Raw genomic sequence first — 16,406 nt, 5'->3', positions numbered from 1 at the left:
TTATCCTAATTTATAAATGAAAGGGTTAGACTAGATTTAGTTTTATGTGGCATTCATTAAGAACCTATTACATGCTTGTTATTACAGTATGGCTTTTTATATAAATGTTGAATCTTTATTTAAAAAATCTCTGGAGGAGATATAGTATGCCTCAGGGGAAAAATAATTCATCTATGTTAAGGGCATATAGCTTGTAGTTGCAGAATTGGAATTCTTCCTGTCAAGACCATGTTTTTGGTTCCTGCTATATTTACCATGGTGTTTCTTGCTAGATAAATTTATTTGAAGATCTTTTTAACTTTATATGTGCAAATGCTTTCCTATTATTTGACTTATTTGAGTCCTGTTGACTCTTTGAGCTTTTAATATTAATATCAACCTGAAAATGCTTGCATTGAAGAAAACTGGGAAAGCACATAGATTGAGACTGAAGAGAGCAGCACAATTTGTTCAGTACTCTGCCTCCCCAAAATATGTATTTTTACAATCCTGTTAGAGCAAATTAGCTATTTTTTAAATATTACAAAGGTAAAATTCAGTATTTGGAGCAACCAGCAATCACATAAGGAAAGATACCAATACGTGGAAGGACAGCAAAAAAGGAAAATAACTCATTAGAAAGCAAAAATGAGTCATTATATTCTACGCTTTCAAATAATAATCTTTCAGTATCACTCAATGGTAGCGTAAGTAAATACTGATTAACAGTGACTCAGTAGACTGGTTATAGTGACTGAATCTTTGATTTACAGCCTTCTCTTGTATATTTTAAATTTTTCACAGTTTAAATCAACATCAGAAGGTTTTTAGATCTCAGGCTCTAGTCTCTTAGCTGTAGGTCCTACTTGGTTTATTTGCTTTTCCTTTTAAAAGGATCTGCTAAGTCCTTCCCCTCTTTTAACTTTTTTTTCTTTGTCAGAGATGGGGTCTTCCTATGTTGACCAGGCTGGTCTTGAACTCCTGGCCTCAAGTGATCCTCCCATCTTGACCTCCCAAAGTGCTGGGTTATAAGCATAAGCCACCACACCCAGCCCCCTCTTTTAACTTTTCATTGTAATATGTTTTGAATGTATACAAAAGGAGAGAAAAGACATTGAACTCTCAGGTCTTTGTTATTCAACTTTAACAATTAGTTTCATAATCTTATTTGTCTGTAACTCTTCATTGGTTATTTTGAAGAGAATCCCAGACATCATATCACATTTACAGTTTGTTTGAATCAGTGTCCTTATAGCTACTGGTGGATATCTCTTAAACTCTAGATCCCTTTAAAAAATTCTTGAAGTTTTTTATTTGTTGAAGAAATTGGATCCTTTGTCCTGTGGAGTTTCCCACAGTCTGGATTTGCTGATTTTATCTTCATGGTGCTATGTAGCATATTCCTCTTCCCCTTTATTACTATAAATTGGTAGTTAAGTAGAGATATGTTTCAGTATTTCAGCAAGAATACTTTGTAGGTGGTGGTGTGTACTTACACTGGGAGGCTAAGCCCCTTTTTCTCTAATGGAACATACTTCCTTGACTATAGTGAACTAGATATAATGTTGCTCTAGGGAGAGATGTTTTTCTTTTGAGGGCGTCTGAGGCAAAAGTCATTCCAGATCCCATTCTTCTGTTTCTTTATACCCTCCACTATGGCACTCCGCCTTTGAACTTCAGGTTAGGGATTGTTGAGAAGAGACTATTACCCACCTGTTGTATGCTCCTAAATTATTTAGTTAAGAATATAGAAACCAAATGACTATTCTGAATAGTAGCAAATACAGTATATCTAAAAAAGGCTGGCCGGGCGCGGTGGCTCAAGCCTGTAATCCCAGCACTTTGGGAGGCCGAGACGGGCGGATCACGAGGTCAGGAGATCGAGACCATCCTGGCTAACACGGTGAAACCCCGTCTCTACTGAAAATACGAAAAACTAGCCGGGCGAGGTGGCGGGCGCCTGTAGTCCCAGCTACTCGGGAGGCTGAGGCAGGAGAATGGCGTAAACCCGGGAGGCAGAGCTTGCAGTGAGCTGCGATCCGGTCACTGCACTGCAGCCTGGGCGACAGAGCGAGACTCCGTCTCAAAAAAAAAACAAAACAAAAAAACAACAACAACAAAAAAAAGTTTTCCCATCTCTTTAGGTTTCCTGTGGTACATGTAGCCACTGTCCCTACGGGAAAGGTTCAGCTAGCATTGCTGTATCAATTTCTGAATGTATCATTGCCCTTTTGTACCTAGGCTTTCTTGAACATTCTGCAAAGACTTAATAAGTGATATTTATAACACCACAATTTTCTGGATTTTGAACTAATTCAGCTCTAGCAAGGCCATATTCTCATCCTGGGGGAGAGAAAGCAGAGTCAGTGCCCAGATGCACTTAAGTGATATATTTACCTCTAGCATTCCAGAATCCTGGAAAGCCCATCTTCCTGCAATCCACCCCTTGAATCTGTTTTAATACCCTTTTGACTTGTATGGTTCTAATATATAGTTTATATCAAAGACCATGATCCAAATACTTTTTTCCACACCCCTATCCCTGCCTTGCTTCCCTTTCTCTCCCTTCTCTTTCTTCCATCCTTCCTTTTATTGATCACATGTTTATAATTGCCTAATGTGTGCCAGGCAAAGTGCTAGACTTAGGAAGCAGGTTAACAAGACATAGGCCTTGTGTGCAAGGGAAGGGATGGCCCACTGGGACATTTCATTATCTATATTAAAAAAAAAAAAGATCACATCACACATAGAATCCAGAAAAACTCAGCCCCCAAATGTGAAAAGCAGAAGTTTAGAAGAAAATAAAATAATATTGTGAGCTTACGATAAGGAAGATTTTTAAAAACACATCAAAAGCACTTTTCATAAAGAAAAATATTTGACTAAATTAACATAAAAACTCTCCTTGGACAATGAACACCTAAAAAAAAGCGACATGCTGCTGATGGCGAGAAGTTATTTGTAACTCAAGTAATTGACAAAAGATTAGTACCTAAAGTATAAAAAGAGCTCCTATTAGTAAATAAAATAATAAAAACAGCCACGTAAAAAAGGGGTAAAGGATATGAGTAGGCAGTTCACAGAAGAAAACTTAGTAGTCAGTAAATACATTAAGGTGTTCAACGTCACTGATAAATAAATGCGTTTTAAAACAAAATATTTCATACCCATCTGATTGGCAGAAGTCTGTCATTACCAATTTTGGAGAGGATAGAGAGAAATGAGTCTTATACACAGCTGATGGAGTAGAGATTGGCCAAAATTACCTTGAAAGGCAATTTGGCAATAATCAGAAAGTTGAAGATAAACATACTGTAATGTGTGTGCGTATATTTGTGTATGTGTCCAAGAAAAAGTCCTGCAATAAGAATAACAATATCTCCATACCAAATATTTGTTACAGTGTTGTATGTTACAGTACAGAGCTGGAAATACGATAAGAGCCCATTATTAAAGAATAAATAAAGCAGTATGTTCAAACAGTGGAATACTGTGCATATTAGTTTGCTAGGGCAGCCATAACAAAGTACCACAGACTTGATGGCTTAAGTAATAGAAATTTATTTTTTACCAGTTCTGGTGGCTTGAGGTCCAAGATCAAGGTGCCAGCATGGTTGATTCCTTCTGAGTGCTATATCTGTTCCATCAGATACAGCCCTCGGGGGTTAGGGCTTCAACATACGAATTTGGGGAGGGGTCTGGACATACAATTTAATCCACACTTCTATGTAACAGTTAAAATGGATAAACTAGAATGTACCAAAATAGATAAACTTCTAATGCCTATTAAGTAAATTTTTTTTTAAAAAAAGAATGATACATGCAGCAGAACTTAATGCCTGTGAAGTAAGCAAAACTATTATATTGTTTATAGAGATAGTCAACATTTGTAGTAAATGTATATACATTCATGGGAATAATAACTTCTGGATAGTGGTCACCACTGAGAAAGGAATGGTGGAATGAGATAGGAAAAGATCCCATGGGAACTTTGTCTGTAAAGTTTTCTTCCTTAAGGAAAAAGTTCAGGTTTGTTCAAACTGGCTAGCAGGTACATGGGTGTTATATTATTCTTTATAACTTTCCTATATATTTGGAACCTGATAATATTTTTTAAAAAGCAAAGAAAATATTATATCAATGAATGAAATAATGTTATTAGTAGAAGTTGAATATTCATTTGAGTAATATGATCTAGTAATCAAATATCAGGCACAAATTACCTCATGACAAAGTTCATTCTTCTGGTTGAAATTAATTTTTATGTTTAGAACAACAATAAAATCAATAAATTTTTATAGCATCCTGTGTCAAAAGCAAGAAGTTTACTTTCCATACATAAAAACATGTGAGCTTTTGAAATGACTCATTTGTAAAGCATTGAGTTGCGTATATTAGGGAACTTCTTATAATGTAACACAATACATAGGATATGACATTTTGTTCTAGAGCAGTGACTTTCAACTAGGAACATGTGGAAATAATGCGGGGCAATTTTGCTTGTCAAAATGTCTAGGAAGCACTCCTGGCATTTAGTGAACACCGTCATATGATTCCAAACATCTTATAATGCATTCGATGAACCCATAAAGTAAAGCAGGGTGCCATCCTAAATGTCAGTACCTGGTTGAGAAACATTGGTCTTTGGTTAATTTCCTTTCATGAAAACTAGAGTCTCTAAAAATTCATAAGAGCAGGCAAGCACTGTGAACAATGATTATTTCAAAGGCAACTTGGGTTACAGAGAGAAACAGAACTGATACTTCGAAATCTGTTGATTAGGCACTGGTAGTATCTAAAGGAAGTTTTTTCTTAATTTTATGATCCTAATTATTTTTTATTAGGTAAAATTAATAACACAAAAATTAACCACATAAAGTGTACGATTCAGTAGCATTTAGTAACTTTACAGTGTTATGTAGCCATCACCTCTATCTAGTTCCAGAACATTTTTCATCATTTAAAAGGAATGTGCATTAAGCAGTCACTCTTCATTTCCCCAACCCCAACCAACCACTCATCCACTTTCTATCTCTCTGGATGTAGATATTCTGGAGATTTTGTATACAGGGAATCATACAATATGTGACCTTTTATGTCTGCCTTCTTTCACTTAGCATAAAGTTTTCAAGGTTTATCCGTATTGTAGCATGTGCCGGTACTTCATTCCTTTTTATGGTTGAATAATATTTCATTTTAATAATATGTCACATTTTGTTTATCCGTTCATCCATCGATGGTCATTTGGGTTGTTTCCTCCATTTGACTTTTGTGAATAGTGCTACTATGAACATTCGGCACATTTGTGTAGAGGTTTTTGTTTGCATTCCTATTTTTATTTCTTTGGGTGGAATTGTTAGGACAAGTGGTAATTCTGTGTTTTAGCTTTCTGAAGACATATCAGGTTTTTCAAGAGCAGCCAGACCATCGTTCATTCCCACAAGCAATGTACAAGGATTCCAATTTCTCCCCATCCTTACCAAAAGAATCCATTATTTTTAAGAACACAAAGTAAATGAATTTAAATGTCTGCATGGTGTGATTCCAAGTGTTTTTTATTTCCTTTTTTTCTGGCTACACCTTTTTAGAATTAGCCACCATTATGACTATTATTGTTTTTAAAAAACATATAAAATTTTGTTTTATAGCATATGAGCAAACAAAAGTAAAAGTAAATAGTTTTCATTTAATATAAGCAAGTATAAGGTAAAAATAAGATTTGCTATGATGGACTGTGAGCCAAGTCACAACCTGCAAAAGGGATCTGAAGTCAATGTGTTTTTAACAGAATTAATTATTTTATAAGAGTGGAAGCTAAGAGTTTGATTTTTCCTGGCAAGGATAGAATGTAAGAGCTTCTTCTAGTTGTACCTCCTCTATCTCAGATTGTCTTTGGGTTAAATCTAGTATCTGGTATTCACAGATACCTCTGTTTCTACAACACAAGAAATTTGAATCAAGTATATAGGAATTGTGAGTTACTCTGACTTCAGACTTGAGGACTCCAAATAAATGTAAACATAGCATTGAACTTTTGGATAGAGGCTAAACGTGGTGTTGGAAGGGATAAGTGAGAGTCTCCTAGAATATTTTCTGCAGTAAAAAATAGTTTATCAACAATTTGTTGAAATTGGGGAACAGATTCTGAAATGTTTCTAGCAAACAAGTTGTCTAAATGTTCTTTCTGTCATACTGTTGCTTACATTGTATTATATATTGTATATGTTTGGCCCATGACTGCTAATTTATTTATTGTATCATGTTTTTGTTTGAATAAAGGGAAATATTACATGGTATTTTTGTAACGTATTTCTTTGTGAGAAAGTAGGATTAGACTAAGTTTTAATTTTTAAACACATGCTTCCTAAAATTTGTTATTTCTTTTGTATAGCCCCCCTAGATAAGAAAGCTTTATCCAGCTTCACTCTATAGTTTGATTTACAGAAAACACAATATGCTTTCTCAAGCTATATCTCTGTTGCTTAAATTTTTATCTGCTTTATTGCTGGTGTTTTCCCCCTCTTCCCTACTACTTTATATCAATAACATTCTGGCAATATGACTTGAGATGTAAATCTTGAAAGATTTAGAAGATAAGTAGTTAGCATGTTCCATAAATGTAATAGTTATGATACCACAGCACAATTATGGTACTGATATTTTGTTTTTTAAAATCTAATACCAAAATACCAGACTGATACTATTTAATTAAAATTTTTGTAAAAGTTAAAAATCAGCAAAACTGGAAGTTCAATGCCTGTTTTATCAATTATCAACAATAATCAATTTAAAAAATTAGAAAAATATTAATGTTGAGCATACATTGTCATTTGAACAAAAGTTATTTGCAGATAAAATTAGTAATATCGTTTTATTCAAAAGTAAAAAATGGCCTCAGAGGCTGCCCGTCTGCTGGTCCCCACACCACATGTGCCTTCCCTGCCTGGGTCTTGCTGTCGTCGCCACCACTGCACCATGGCTTTCATCACCAGCCAGTTAATGCACTCGGAGTCTTCCTTGTCCACATCCTTGGGCGAGAAAAATCATCATCAAGCACATGATGGTCATCAGCATCACACAGTTTGCTGCAGTGACCAGCCACACAGTAGTGTTCCTTGACCAGACAGAGGACATCTTGGCAAAATATAAAGAGGGAATTGAGAAAAGCCTTAGGAAAGCGACAAAGAAGTTGTTTGTAGAAAACCCTAAGCAGCATATCAACCAGCACAGATGCAACATCCATAGTCCATAGCACAGACCTGGTGGTAGAGGCCATTGTAGAAAATCTAAAGGTGAAAATCAAACTCTCCTAGAGGTTGGACAAGTTTGTTGCTGAACATACAACTTTGCCAGCAACACTTCCTCTTTGCAAATTACAAGCATAGCCAGTGCTACCACCAAACAACACCAATTTGCTGACCTCCGTTTACTCAACCCAGTGCCCCTGATGAAACTTGCAGAGGTCTTTAAAACACCAATGACCACCCAAAAGACATTTGAATCTTTGGTAAACTTGAGCAAAACCTTGGTAAAGCATCCTGTTTCTTGCAAGGACACTCCTGGGTTTATTGTCAGCCATCTTAGGATTCAACACCTCATGGAAGCAGTCAAGCTGCATGAATGACTTGACGTATCCAAGGAAAACACTGACACTGCTATGAAGTTAGGAGCCAGGTACCCCAGGGGCTCATCTGAGCCTCTAGATTACGTTGGGCTGGATTCTGTGAAGTTCATCATGAATGGATGGCATGAAATAGATACGAAGAACCCCATATTTCAGCCCAGCCCATCCTTGAAAAAGCTGATGGCAGAGAAGAAGCTTGGCAAGAAGTCTGGAGAAGGATTTTACAAATACATAAGATGCTCAGCTTCTCTGGCCCTGAGAAGAACCCTTGTGAGCGCTTACCAGCCAGCACCCAAAGTGCCTATGAGAATACTCTTTGGTCAGACATTCCCTCACACAGCACAGTCTATTCGATATGCATTTTGATTGTAATCTATCTGAAGTTATTTTTACACTAGTTACAGTAGTAACAGATTCCACCATTAAGAACTAATTCCCATGTTTAGTCTGTTTATTTCTGTGTACTTTCTGAAAAGCTTTATACTGTTGGTGCCTTAGAACAAATGCTGTCATTTTTGTAAAGAATTGCCTGAATTCATTCTCTCATAAGGGGAAGATACTTGCTCTGAGAGTGAGAGTGAGAGTATATTGTGTTCATTGTTGCCGCGTGGCAGTCACAAGCCATTGGGACAGACAGGATGTGTCTGTGGAGTGCTGCAGCAAGCAGCACCTGAATCTTGCCTTTATGAGAACATTTTGCCCCTTGCAGCTTTGAGCCTTACCCTACCTTCTGGGCACAACATAAGATGTTTTGTCTCCATTCAACTCATCATCAAGATGCTGCTGCTGCATTGGTGGACTTATCTCCATGTACTTGGTTTGCAGTAAGAGGTCGGCTTTCCTGGTCATTCAGTTCCACAGATCGTAATAATTACTATCTGTCTGTTTTGGGTTTTTTTTCCCCCACAAGAAATCAGTGTTGCAAAATTGCCTATAAATGGACTCTAACAAAATACAGTCTTTTAGTCTGTCAAAATTTGAGTTGAAATAAACATGTATAAAATAAAATTGTTTAAGAAACCCCAAAATAATAAATGAACATTTAAATTATGAAATACTTAAAAGTCAAATATTACCTACTTTTATTAAGTGCAGGCTCAGATGTGTATTGGTGGTTTATTATTGAGTGATACGTGTATTTTTGTGCATATTTTTCCAGCTGCTGAAAATGCTTTCTTAACTAGTTGGAGTAATGGTAAAAAGAGAGATAATTGCAAATATATTCTTCTAACTCCTTTGTCCATAGGTAATTCCATTTCTTTTTTGATAACTTTGACGTTTTGTTATTTGAAATTTTATTTACTTGAATTTTCATGTATTTAATTTTTAATCAAAGTTTTAGGAACTTACAATTTATTGACTTAAAAAGATATTACAAAACCTGCCAAGAAAAACCACAGTTACCCAAACCACTAACTCATTGCCTGTCAGAAAGAACCAGGTCCTTTCTCTTCTTTTACATCCCTACCTCTGTCCAGTGACAAACATTTGGCAGAGAGGAAGGGAGCCCTACTGATGGTGAAAAGTCCAGCTTCCTAGGTTGTCACAGAGGGTAGAGAGTGATTTCAAAGAGCAAAGAGAAAATAGCCAGCCTAAATAGATTTAATTTCTAAGATGTCTCTTTTTAACTTTCTGAATATACTTTAAAAATATAAGTATATAGTATCCAATTTGTGTTTCTTGAATGCAGCGTCTTCCCTTAACCTTTGTGAGGATTAAAGTTTTGTTTTCTTTTTGCATAGTGTTATTTCTACCAAGTAAGGGTTTCACCCCCTTTTTTCTCTGTCTTTCATATTGGAGAGTTTTTTCCAGTTGTCTATCCATCTGAGTATATTTAAGAGTGGGGCACAAAAAGTTGATAGGAAGCTCTTCACATGTAAATGGTGCTTCTGCTTTCCAATTCAGGAGGTCTGTAGTGGGACCCAGAAATTTGCATTTTTAACTAGTTCCCAGGTATGCTGATACTGTTAGTCCAGGAATCATATTTTAAGGACCAGTTTATTAGGGAGTACTTTTGTGATTCTATGATCTATGATCTATGGAAGGGAATGGAGGGGAGGGAAACAGCTTAGGCAGAGGGAAGGTTGAACTGCAATGCTGAAGAGTTCCGAAGATAGAATGACCAATCAAAGCTGTCTCAAGTTGGGGGAAGGGGCTGGTCCTTAATATCCCCATGTTTATTAGTGTCTAGATATGGGCTGTCCCTGGAAATTGGTATGACCTTGAGAAGTGATATTTCCTTCAGCCTAAGCAATCATACCCAAGGGCACAGACACTGAATGCTGACAGACACCGAGGGCTTTGTGCTGCACTGCACTGCACTCCCAGCAGTGGGTCAGAATTCTTTCCTGAAAAGGGAAATGGAGCATTGCATTATGTTGTCTGTACATGATCCTTCCCAGTCAGCAGGGAAGCCTCATCCTGAGACAGCTACTTTTTCTAATTTTTCCTTTATCATGTATTAATTTTACCTACTCTAGAACTTCATGTAAGTAAAATCATACAGAATGAACTTTTCTAGGTGTTTTATATGGCTCAGTATAATATCTATTAGATTCATCCATGTTCCTCTATGTATGTATGGTTTTCTTTTAATTGCTAGGTAGTATTCCATTGTGTGACTATGCCACAAAGTGCTTATTCATTCTTACATTGATATCATTTGCATTGTTTCCAGTTTGGAATTATTATAAAGATGATATGAACATTCTTTTTCTTCAACATCTGTTTTGTGGACATCTAGTTTGATTCCTGTTGGATAAATACTCATGGTAGGTTTATGTCTAAATGCTAAACTAGTCCAAGGTGGTTTTGCGTTTCACATTCCCACCATAAATATATGAGAGTTATGGTTGCTTCAAATCCTTGCCAGTATTTGGGTCTTTGGCATTTTTAATTTAAGCCTCCTAATGGTATATCATTGCGATTTTGATTTGTATTTCCTTGATGGCTTGGTTCCTTGAACATCTTTTCATGTGTTTATTGGACATTTTTGGACATTTTTGTGAAATAGCTATTCCAGTTGTTTGCTCTTTATTTATTGAGTTACCTGTCTTTTACTACAGAGTTGTAGGAGTTCCTTATATATTCTAGGCATAAATGTTTTGTCAGATATGTTTTTCAAGTATTTTATTTAGTTGGTGGTTTTTTTACCTTCTTAATTGATGTAGTTCAGTGAATGGAAGTTTACTGTTATTTTGATTGGGTCTGATTTATTTTTGTTTTTAGAAACGGTCTCACTCTGTTGTCCTGGCTGAAGTGCAGTAACATGATCAGAGCTCACTGAAGCCTTGAACTCCTGGGCTCAAGCGATTCTCACCCTCCGAGTAGCTAAGGGCTACAGGCATGCATCACCACGCCTGGCTTTTTTAAAAAAAATTGTAGAAATAGAGTCTCACCGTGTTGCCCAGGCTGGTCTCAAACTCCTGGCCTCAAGCAGTTTTTCCGCCTTGGCCTCCCAAAGCCTTTTTAAAAATGTTTATTGCAGCGGGGCACAGTGGCTCATGCTTGTAATCCCAGCACTTTGGGAGGCCGAGGTGGGTGGATCACCTGAGGTCAGGAGTTCAACACCAGCATGGCCAACACGGCAAAACCCCATCTCTACTGAAAATACAAAAATCAGCTGGGCGTCGTGGCCTAGCTATGGGGAGGCTGAGGCAGCAGAATCACTTGAACCCTGGAGGTGGAAGTTGAAGTGAGCCGAGATCATACCACTGCACTCCAGCCTGGGTGATAAAGTGAGACTCTGTCTCAAAAAGAAAAAAAAATGTTTATTGCTTCTGTAACCCTAAGAAATCTTTGTCCACTCTCACATCAGCATATTCTCCTATGGTTTCTTCTAGACATTTTAAGCTTCAGCTCAAATTTTTCTGTAGTATGAGGTTTGTACATTTGTTTACAGATGTGTCTAGTTACTCCATCAGAATTTGTAGTAACGATTTTCTTTTGTCCCTTGAATTGCTTTGGTACCTCTGCTGCAAATCAGTTTACTGTCAGTAGAAGTCAGGTATCATTAGTCAGGTTTCATTCATATAACTTTTTCACTGCATGCAATGTTACTTTTTTCTGGCTGCTTTCACAGTGTGCTTTTTATCTTTGTTTTTTCATCCTTTTGACTATGTGTGGGTTCTTTATAATTATCCTGCTTGGAATTTGCTGAACTTCTTGGATCTAGAAATTTGTGTTTTTCTTAGAATTTGGAAAGACTTTGGCCATTTATTAAATATTGTATTTTTCTGTCTCATTATCTCTCCTCTCCCATTGTACATAGTTAGACCACTTAATATTGAACTTTAAATTTCTGAAGCTCTGTTTATTATTTTTTTAAAGTCTTTTCTTCACATTCAATAGACCTATTGATTTTCCAGTTAAGTGGCCCTTTTTCTGCCATCTGATCTCAAATTAAGGCCATCCAATGAATTTTTCATTTCAGACATTATACCTTTTAAGTTCTGGAACTTCCATTTGGTTCTTTTTCATAGCTTCCATTTGTCAGCTGAGATTTCCCCATGCAAACATTTATTATGACCATATTTTCCTACAAATACTTGAAAATGTTTATAATACTTGCTTTGAAGTCCTTGTCTGATAATTCTGACACTTAGATCATTCAGGATTTAGTGTCTGTGAGCTGCTTTTTCTCTTGACTCTAGGTCTTTTTTTCCTGTTCGTTCACTATAGTGTATTTTGCTTGTGTAATGGGCATTATGGGTGACGTATTACAGACTTTGGATTCTGTTATTTTTCTCTGATGAGTGTTGAATTTTTGTCTTAGTAGACATCTAATGTGGCTGGATTCAACCCCCAACATGATTTTTTCTGTGACAGGCAGCAGCAGAAATCTCATCTCAGATCCTTTCACCTTCCAGCTGTTTCTCTTTGTGAAGAACCTTGGAGTCTTCCTCAGGCTAGGGTCATTCAAATATTGGGTGTAGTTCGTATAGAAATTTTGCAGCACTTTCCTTTCTGGGATTCTACCTTTCACTTTTAAGCTGCCTTGGCAACCACAAACTTTGTCCTTTTTAAGCTAGCAAGACAACAGATTCTACCAGTGCACTTTGGGAGGCCGAGGCAGGTGGATTTCTTGAGCTCAGGAGTTCTAGACCAGCCTGGGCAACACCGTGAAACCCCATCTCTACTTAAATACAAAAAATTAGCCAGGCGTAGCAGCATGTGCCTGTAATCCCAGCTACTCAGGAGGCTGAGGCAGGAGAATCACTTGAACCCAGGAGGTGGAGGTTGCAGTGAGCTGAGATCTCGCCTCTGCCTTCCAGCCTGGGCGAGAGAGCAAGACTCCATCTCAAAAAAAAAAAAAAAACTATACCAGTACAGTTTTCTCATTTAAGGCTAACTTCCTTCCAGTTGCTACCTGCTTTTGATTACTCTTTTGACTTAACATTTGTTTTTGTATTTTGTCCAGAATGTATAATGTTATGTGTGGCAAGTTAATTTTAATATATGTTAAATTGTCATTATCTGAAGCAGAACACTGAAGCATTATTTTAATTGAAACAATTAAAACAAAGTATATTCAGGTAATAGTTTAGGAAATTATGAAACATCTGCTAAATGGAATTACAAAAAATACATGACATTAAAAATTTGAAGACTATTAGAATATGATTTTGGCAAATTTAAATAATACCCTAGTTTGATTATAGCTGTGTTAAAAATTAGATATGTTCATGAATACATATTGGAGAGAATATGTGAAAAAAGAAAAGAGTTTATTGGTTGTAGTGGTAGAATTTGGGGGAAGTTTTCAAAAATATTCCATTAACAGTGGTATAAAACTATGATGGGTTTATGATACACACATATATGTATAGAAATGTGTGTATATTATACATATATACACATACACATTTATGTATACAGTTTATATGTATACGTATAGTTTATGTATACACCCATGTAGTAAAAGACTCCTGGACAGTATAGTTGAGCTCTTGTGGCAGGATGTTCACCCCACACTCTGGACATAAACTGTTGATAAGATATATACAGAAAGGTTATTTACATATATAAAAGCTTCAAATCAAGAAAGAGAAATTAAATTCATAGGTGTTAGTAACAAGGAGTCAGGGAAGCTGACTTAAGAAAGGTGGTAAGCAGGAACTAATTCCTAAATGGCCCATAGTGGTTTTCATGTCCTCATACAGACCTTAAATGCTGGGGATTGATGTCTTAATGTTCATAGAAAAGTCTAGGCCACATACTCTGTGCTCTCACAAGGTAGTTGGAACTGATAAACTAAAGCATAGAACCTGAAGAGAGATCTTTACCTATAAAATGGGACTGAAAAAGGGAACCCACAGACAGACCCAGGAAGTTTCAGGTAAGCCTGCTGTTTGCCCAGGGCATGTAGAAGGGTAAAATATGAGATCCGGAGCCTTAAGCCTGTATTATAGATGAATGTGGAGTTTGATTTGATATCATAGTTTCCTTTTGGTACAAGGACTCTAAATCAATAAATCAGTATACAAATATGTCTGGAACCATTAAACCCTTAGAAATTCAGCAGAGACAAATATGAAACTGCTTCTGTAACCCACAGGATATAAGATTACTCTGAAAAATAATTGTTGTGAAGATAAGTTCATAATTTAAAAATTTCAGATCACGAGAGAAAATAATGCCAATCCAGGTATACAGGACTTCCCTGGAGAAAATATCCTTGCTTAAAATGAACTCATGATTAAATTAAAAAGAATAAATCACATGAGGAAAGGGAGACTGACCACAAATTTCTCATCAGTAGTAAAAACCAGAAAACAAAAAGATGGTTTGACAAAATTAATATACAACAGAGTAGAGCTTAAGACAAAATGGTATTACTGTAAAGGACACTAGATCTTGATAAAAGGAATATACTACCAAGAAAATGTAAAAATTATAGTCTTATTTATATAGAATATAGTCTTAGCAGTGTAGTCTTAGAGTTAAGAATGCAAAAATTGACACTTCCAAAGAGAAATTAATAAATGTCCAGTCGTAGTTGTCAGAAACTGGTAGATAAAATGGCAACAAAATATGTAAATAGCATAATTAATACACTTGATTAAATATAGATCTGTATGGAAATCCCTCTAGCAGATAAATAGAGAATACAGATTTTTTTAAAGGATACATAGATTCTTAAAAAATATGACTGTGAGTTGGGTCCCAAAGGAAGTTTTCATCATGAAAACCATATTCCCTGGCTGAAGTGAAAAAGTAACTGATTGGTAGTAGATAGTTTAAAAATAAGATACATATATATTCATGGACATCAAATACTAAATTACAAAATATTTAAAATTAAATAACAAAATAATACATAGCGAAATTTGTAGGTTCCAGTTAATGGAAATTTTTCAGGAATAGAAAGATAAAGTCTTTCTTGTGTGTGCTTATTAAAAACAAAGAAGTAAGGGGAAAATGTGTTTTGTATTCAACTTTAACAGCATAAATACAAATAATGCAGAAGAAAAACAATAAATAAAAACTGATGAGATGTCAAAAAAGAGCTAAATCAAGAAAATTCAAAGCTAGTTTTTTTAAAAAAGATAATAGATAATAAGCCTCCTTGCCAGGTACTGTTCCTTGTGTTGGGAAGATAGTAGTAAGCAAATCATACCAACTTCTTTCTTTATAAAGCTAGTGGGGATGTTGGACAAACAGATAAATGCCAGTGGCAGTAATTATAATAAAGATAAAGCAACGTGTAAAGGACAAGAGAATGACAAGATACAGTCAGGGAAGGTTTCTAAGGAGATAACGTTTGAACCACTGAGCACAGAAAAGTAAGGGAGCAAGTCAGGCAGGTAGCACTTTTGAAGAGTGTTCCTTGGCAGAGAGAAAAGAAGAGCAAAAGCCTTAACTGTCATACTAGTAGCACTAAAAAAAAAAAAGTGTCTTAAATGGATAGAGAACATTTACTAAAACACATGTTACCAGAATTATTCTTAATTACAGAAAGCTTAGAAATAAATTCTTTAGTGCAGAAACAAAACAAGGATATCTTCTGTTACTGCTACTCTTTATTATATTGGAGATTTTAGCCAAAGTAATTAGATAAGAAAAAGGAGGGGGAAAGAGACATAAAGATTGGAAAGGAAGAAAAATATTAATAATAAATGAAATGATTACCTGCAAGAGAATCTACATACTATTAGAACTGTCTGGGCACGATGGCTTACACCTGTAATCCCAGCACTTTGGGAGGCCAAGGTGGGTGGATCACCTGAGGTTGGGAATTCGAGAACAGCCTGACCAACATAGAGAAACCCAGTCTCTCCAAAAAAAAAATATATATACAAAATTAACCGAGCGTGGTGCTGCATACCTCTAATGCCAACTACCCAGGAGGCTGAGGCAGGACAATTGCTTGAACCCGGGAGGCGGAGGTTGTGGTGAGCTGCGATGGCGTACTGCATTCCAGCCTGGGCAACAAAAGCAAAACTCTGTCTCAAAAAATAAAAATCTACATGCTGTTAGAACTAATAAAAGTTCATGAAGGTTGCTGGAGATAAGGTCAACATAGAAAACCAATAGTTTGCCTGAACATCAACACACAGATAAAATTCACAATACCATCTGTAAGTTGCCTTGTACTCTTTCTAACAAAATATTTATTCAGAAAGGAAATGACATTTTAAGGACAGATTAAAAAAAATCCAAATTATCAGTCATCATCTCCCATTCAACCTATAGCATTAATACAGTCCAAAAATAAAGTCCTACATAAAGTTTAGGAGGACTTTTGTGAAATTAGAAACCTGATTGAAAAATTCACCTGGAAAAACAAAGGTCCAAGAATTTT

General features: G+C 36.1%; 1 protein-coding gene and 1 pseudogene across 1 annotated transcript in view; both read left to right on the top strand.

The window, feature by feature from the left end:
* Positions 1–16,406, top strand: part of RFX7 (regulatory factor X, 7) — a 160,780-nt gene that overhangs the window by 44,565 nt on the left and 99,809 nt on the right. The window lies entirely within an intron of this gene.
* On the top strand, positions 6,922–7,969 carry LOC105544267 (annotated as a pseudogene).

This window comes from Mandrillus leucophaeus, unplaced genomic scaffold (genome assembly GCF_000951045.1).
Source record: "Mandrillus leucophaeus isolate KB7577 unplaced genomic scaffold, Mleu.le_1.0 Scaffold108, whole genome shotgun sequence".
NCBI lineage: Eukaryota > Metazoa > Chordata > Mammalia > Primates > Cercopithecidae > Mandrillus > Mandrillus leucophaeus.
Note: the sequence above shows the minus strand (reverse complement) of the source record. Positions and strands in the feature narration are given on the sequence as shown.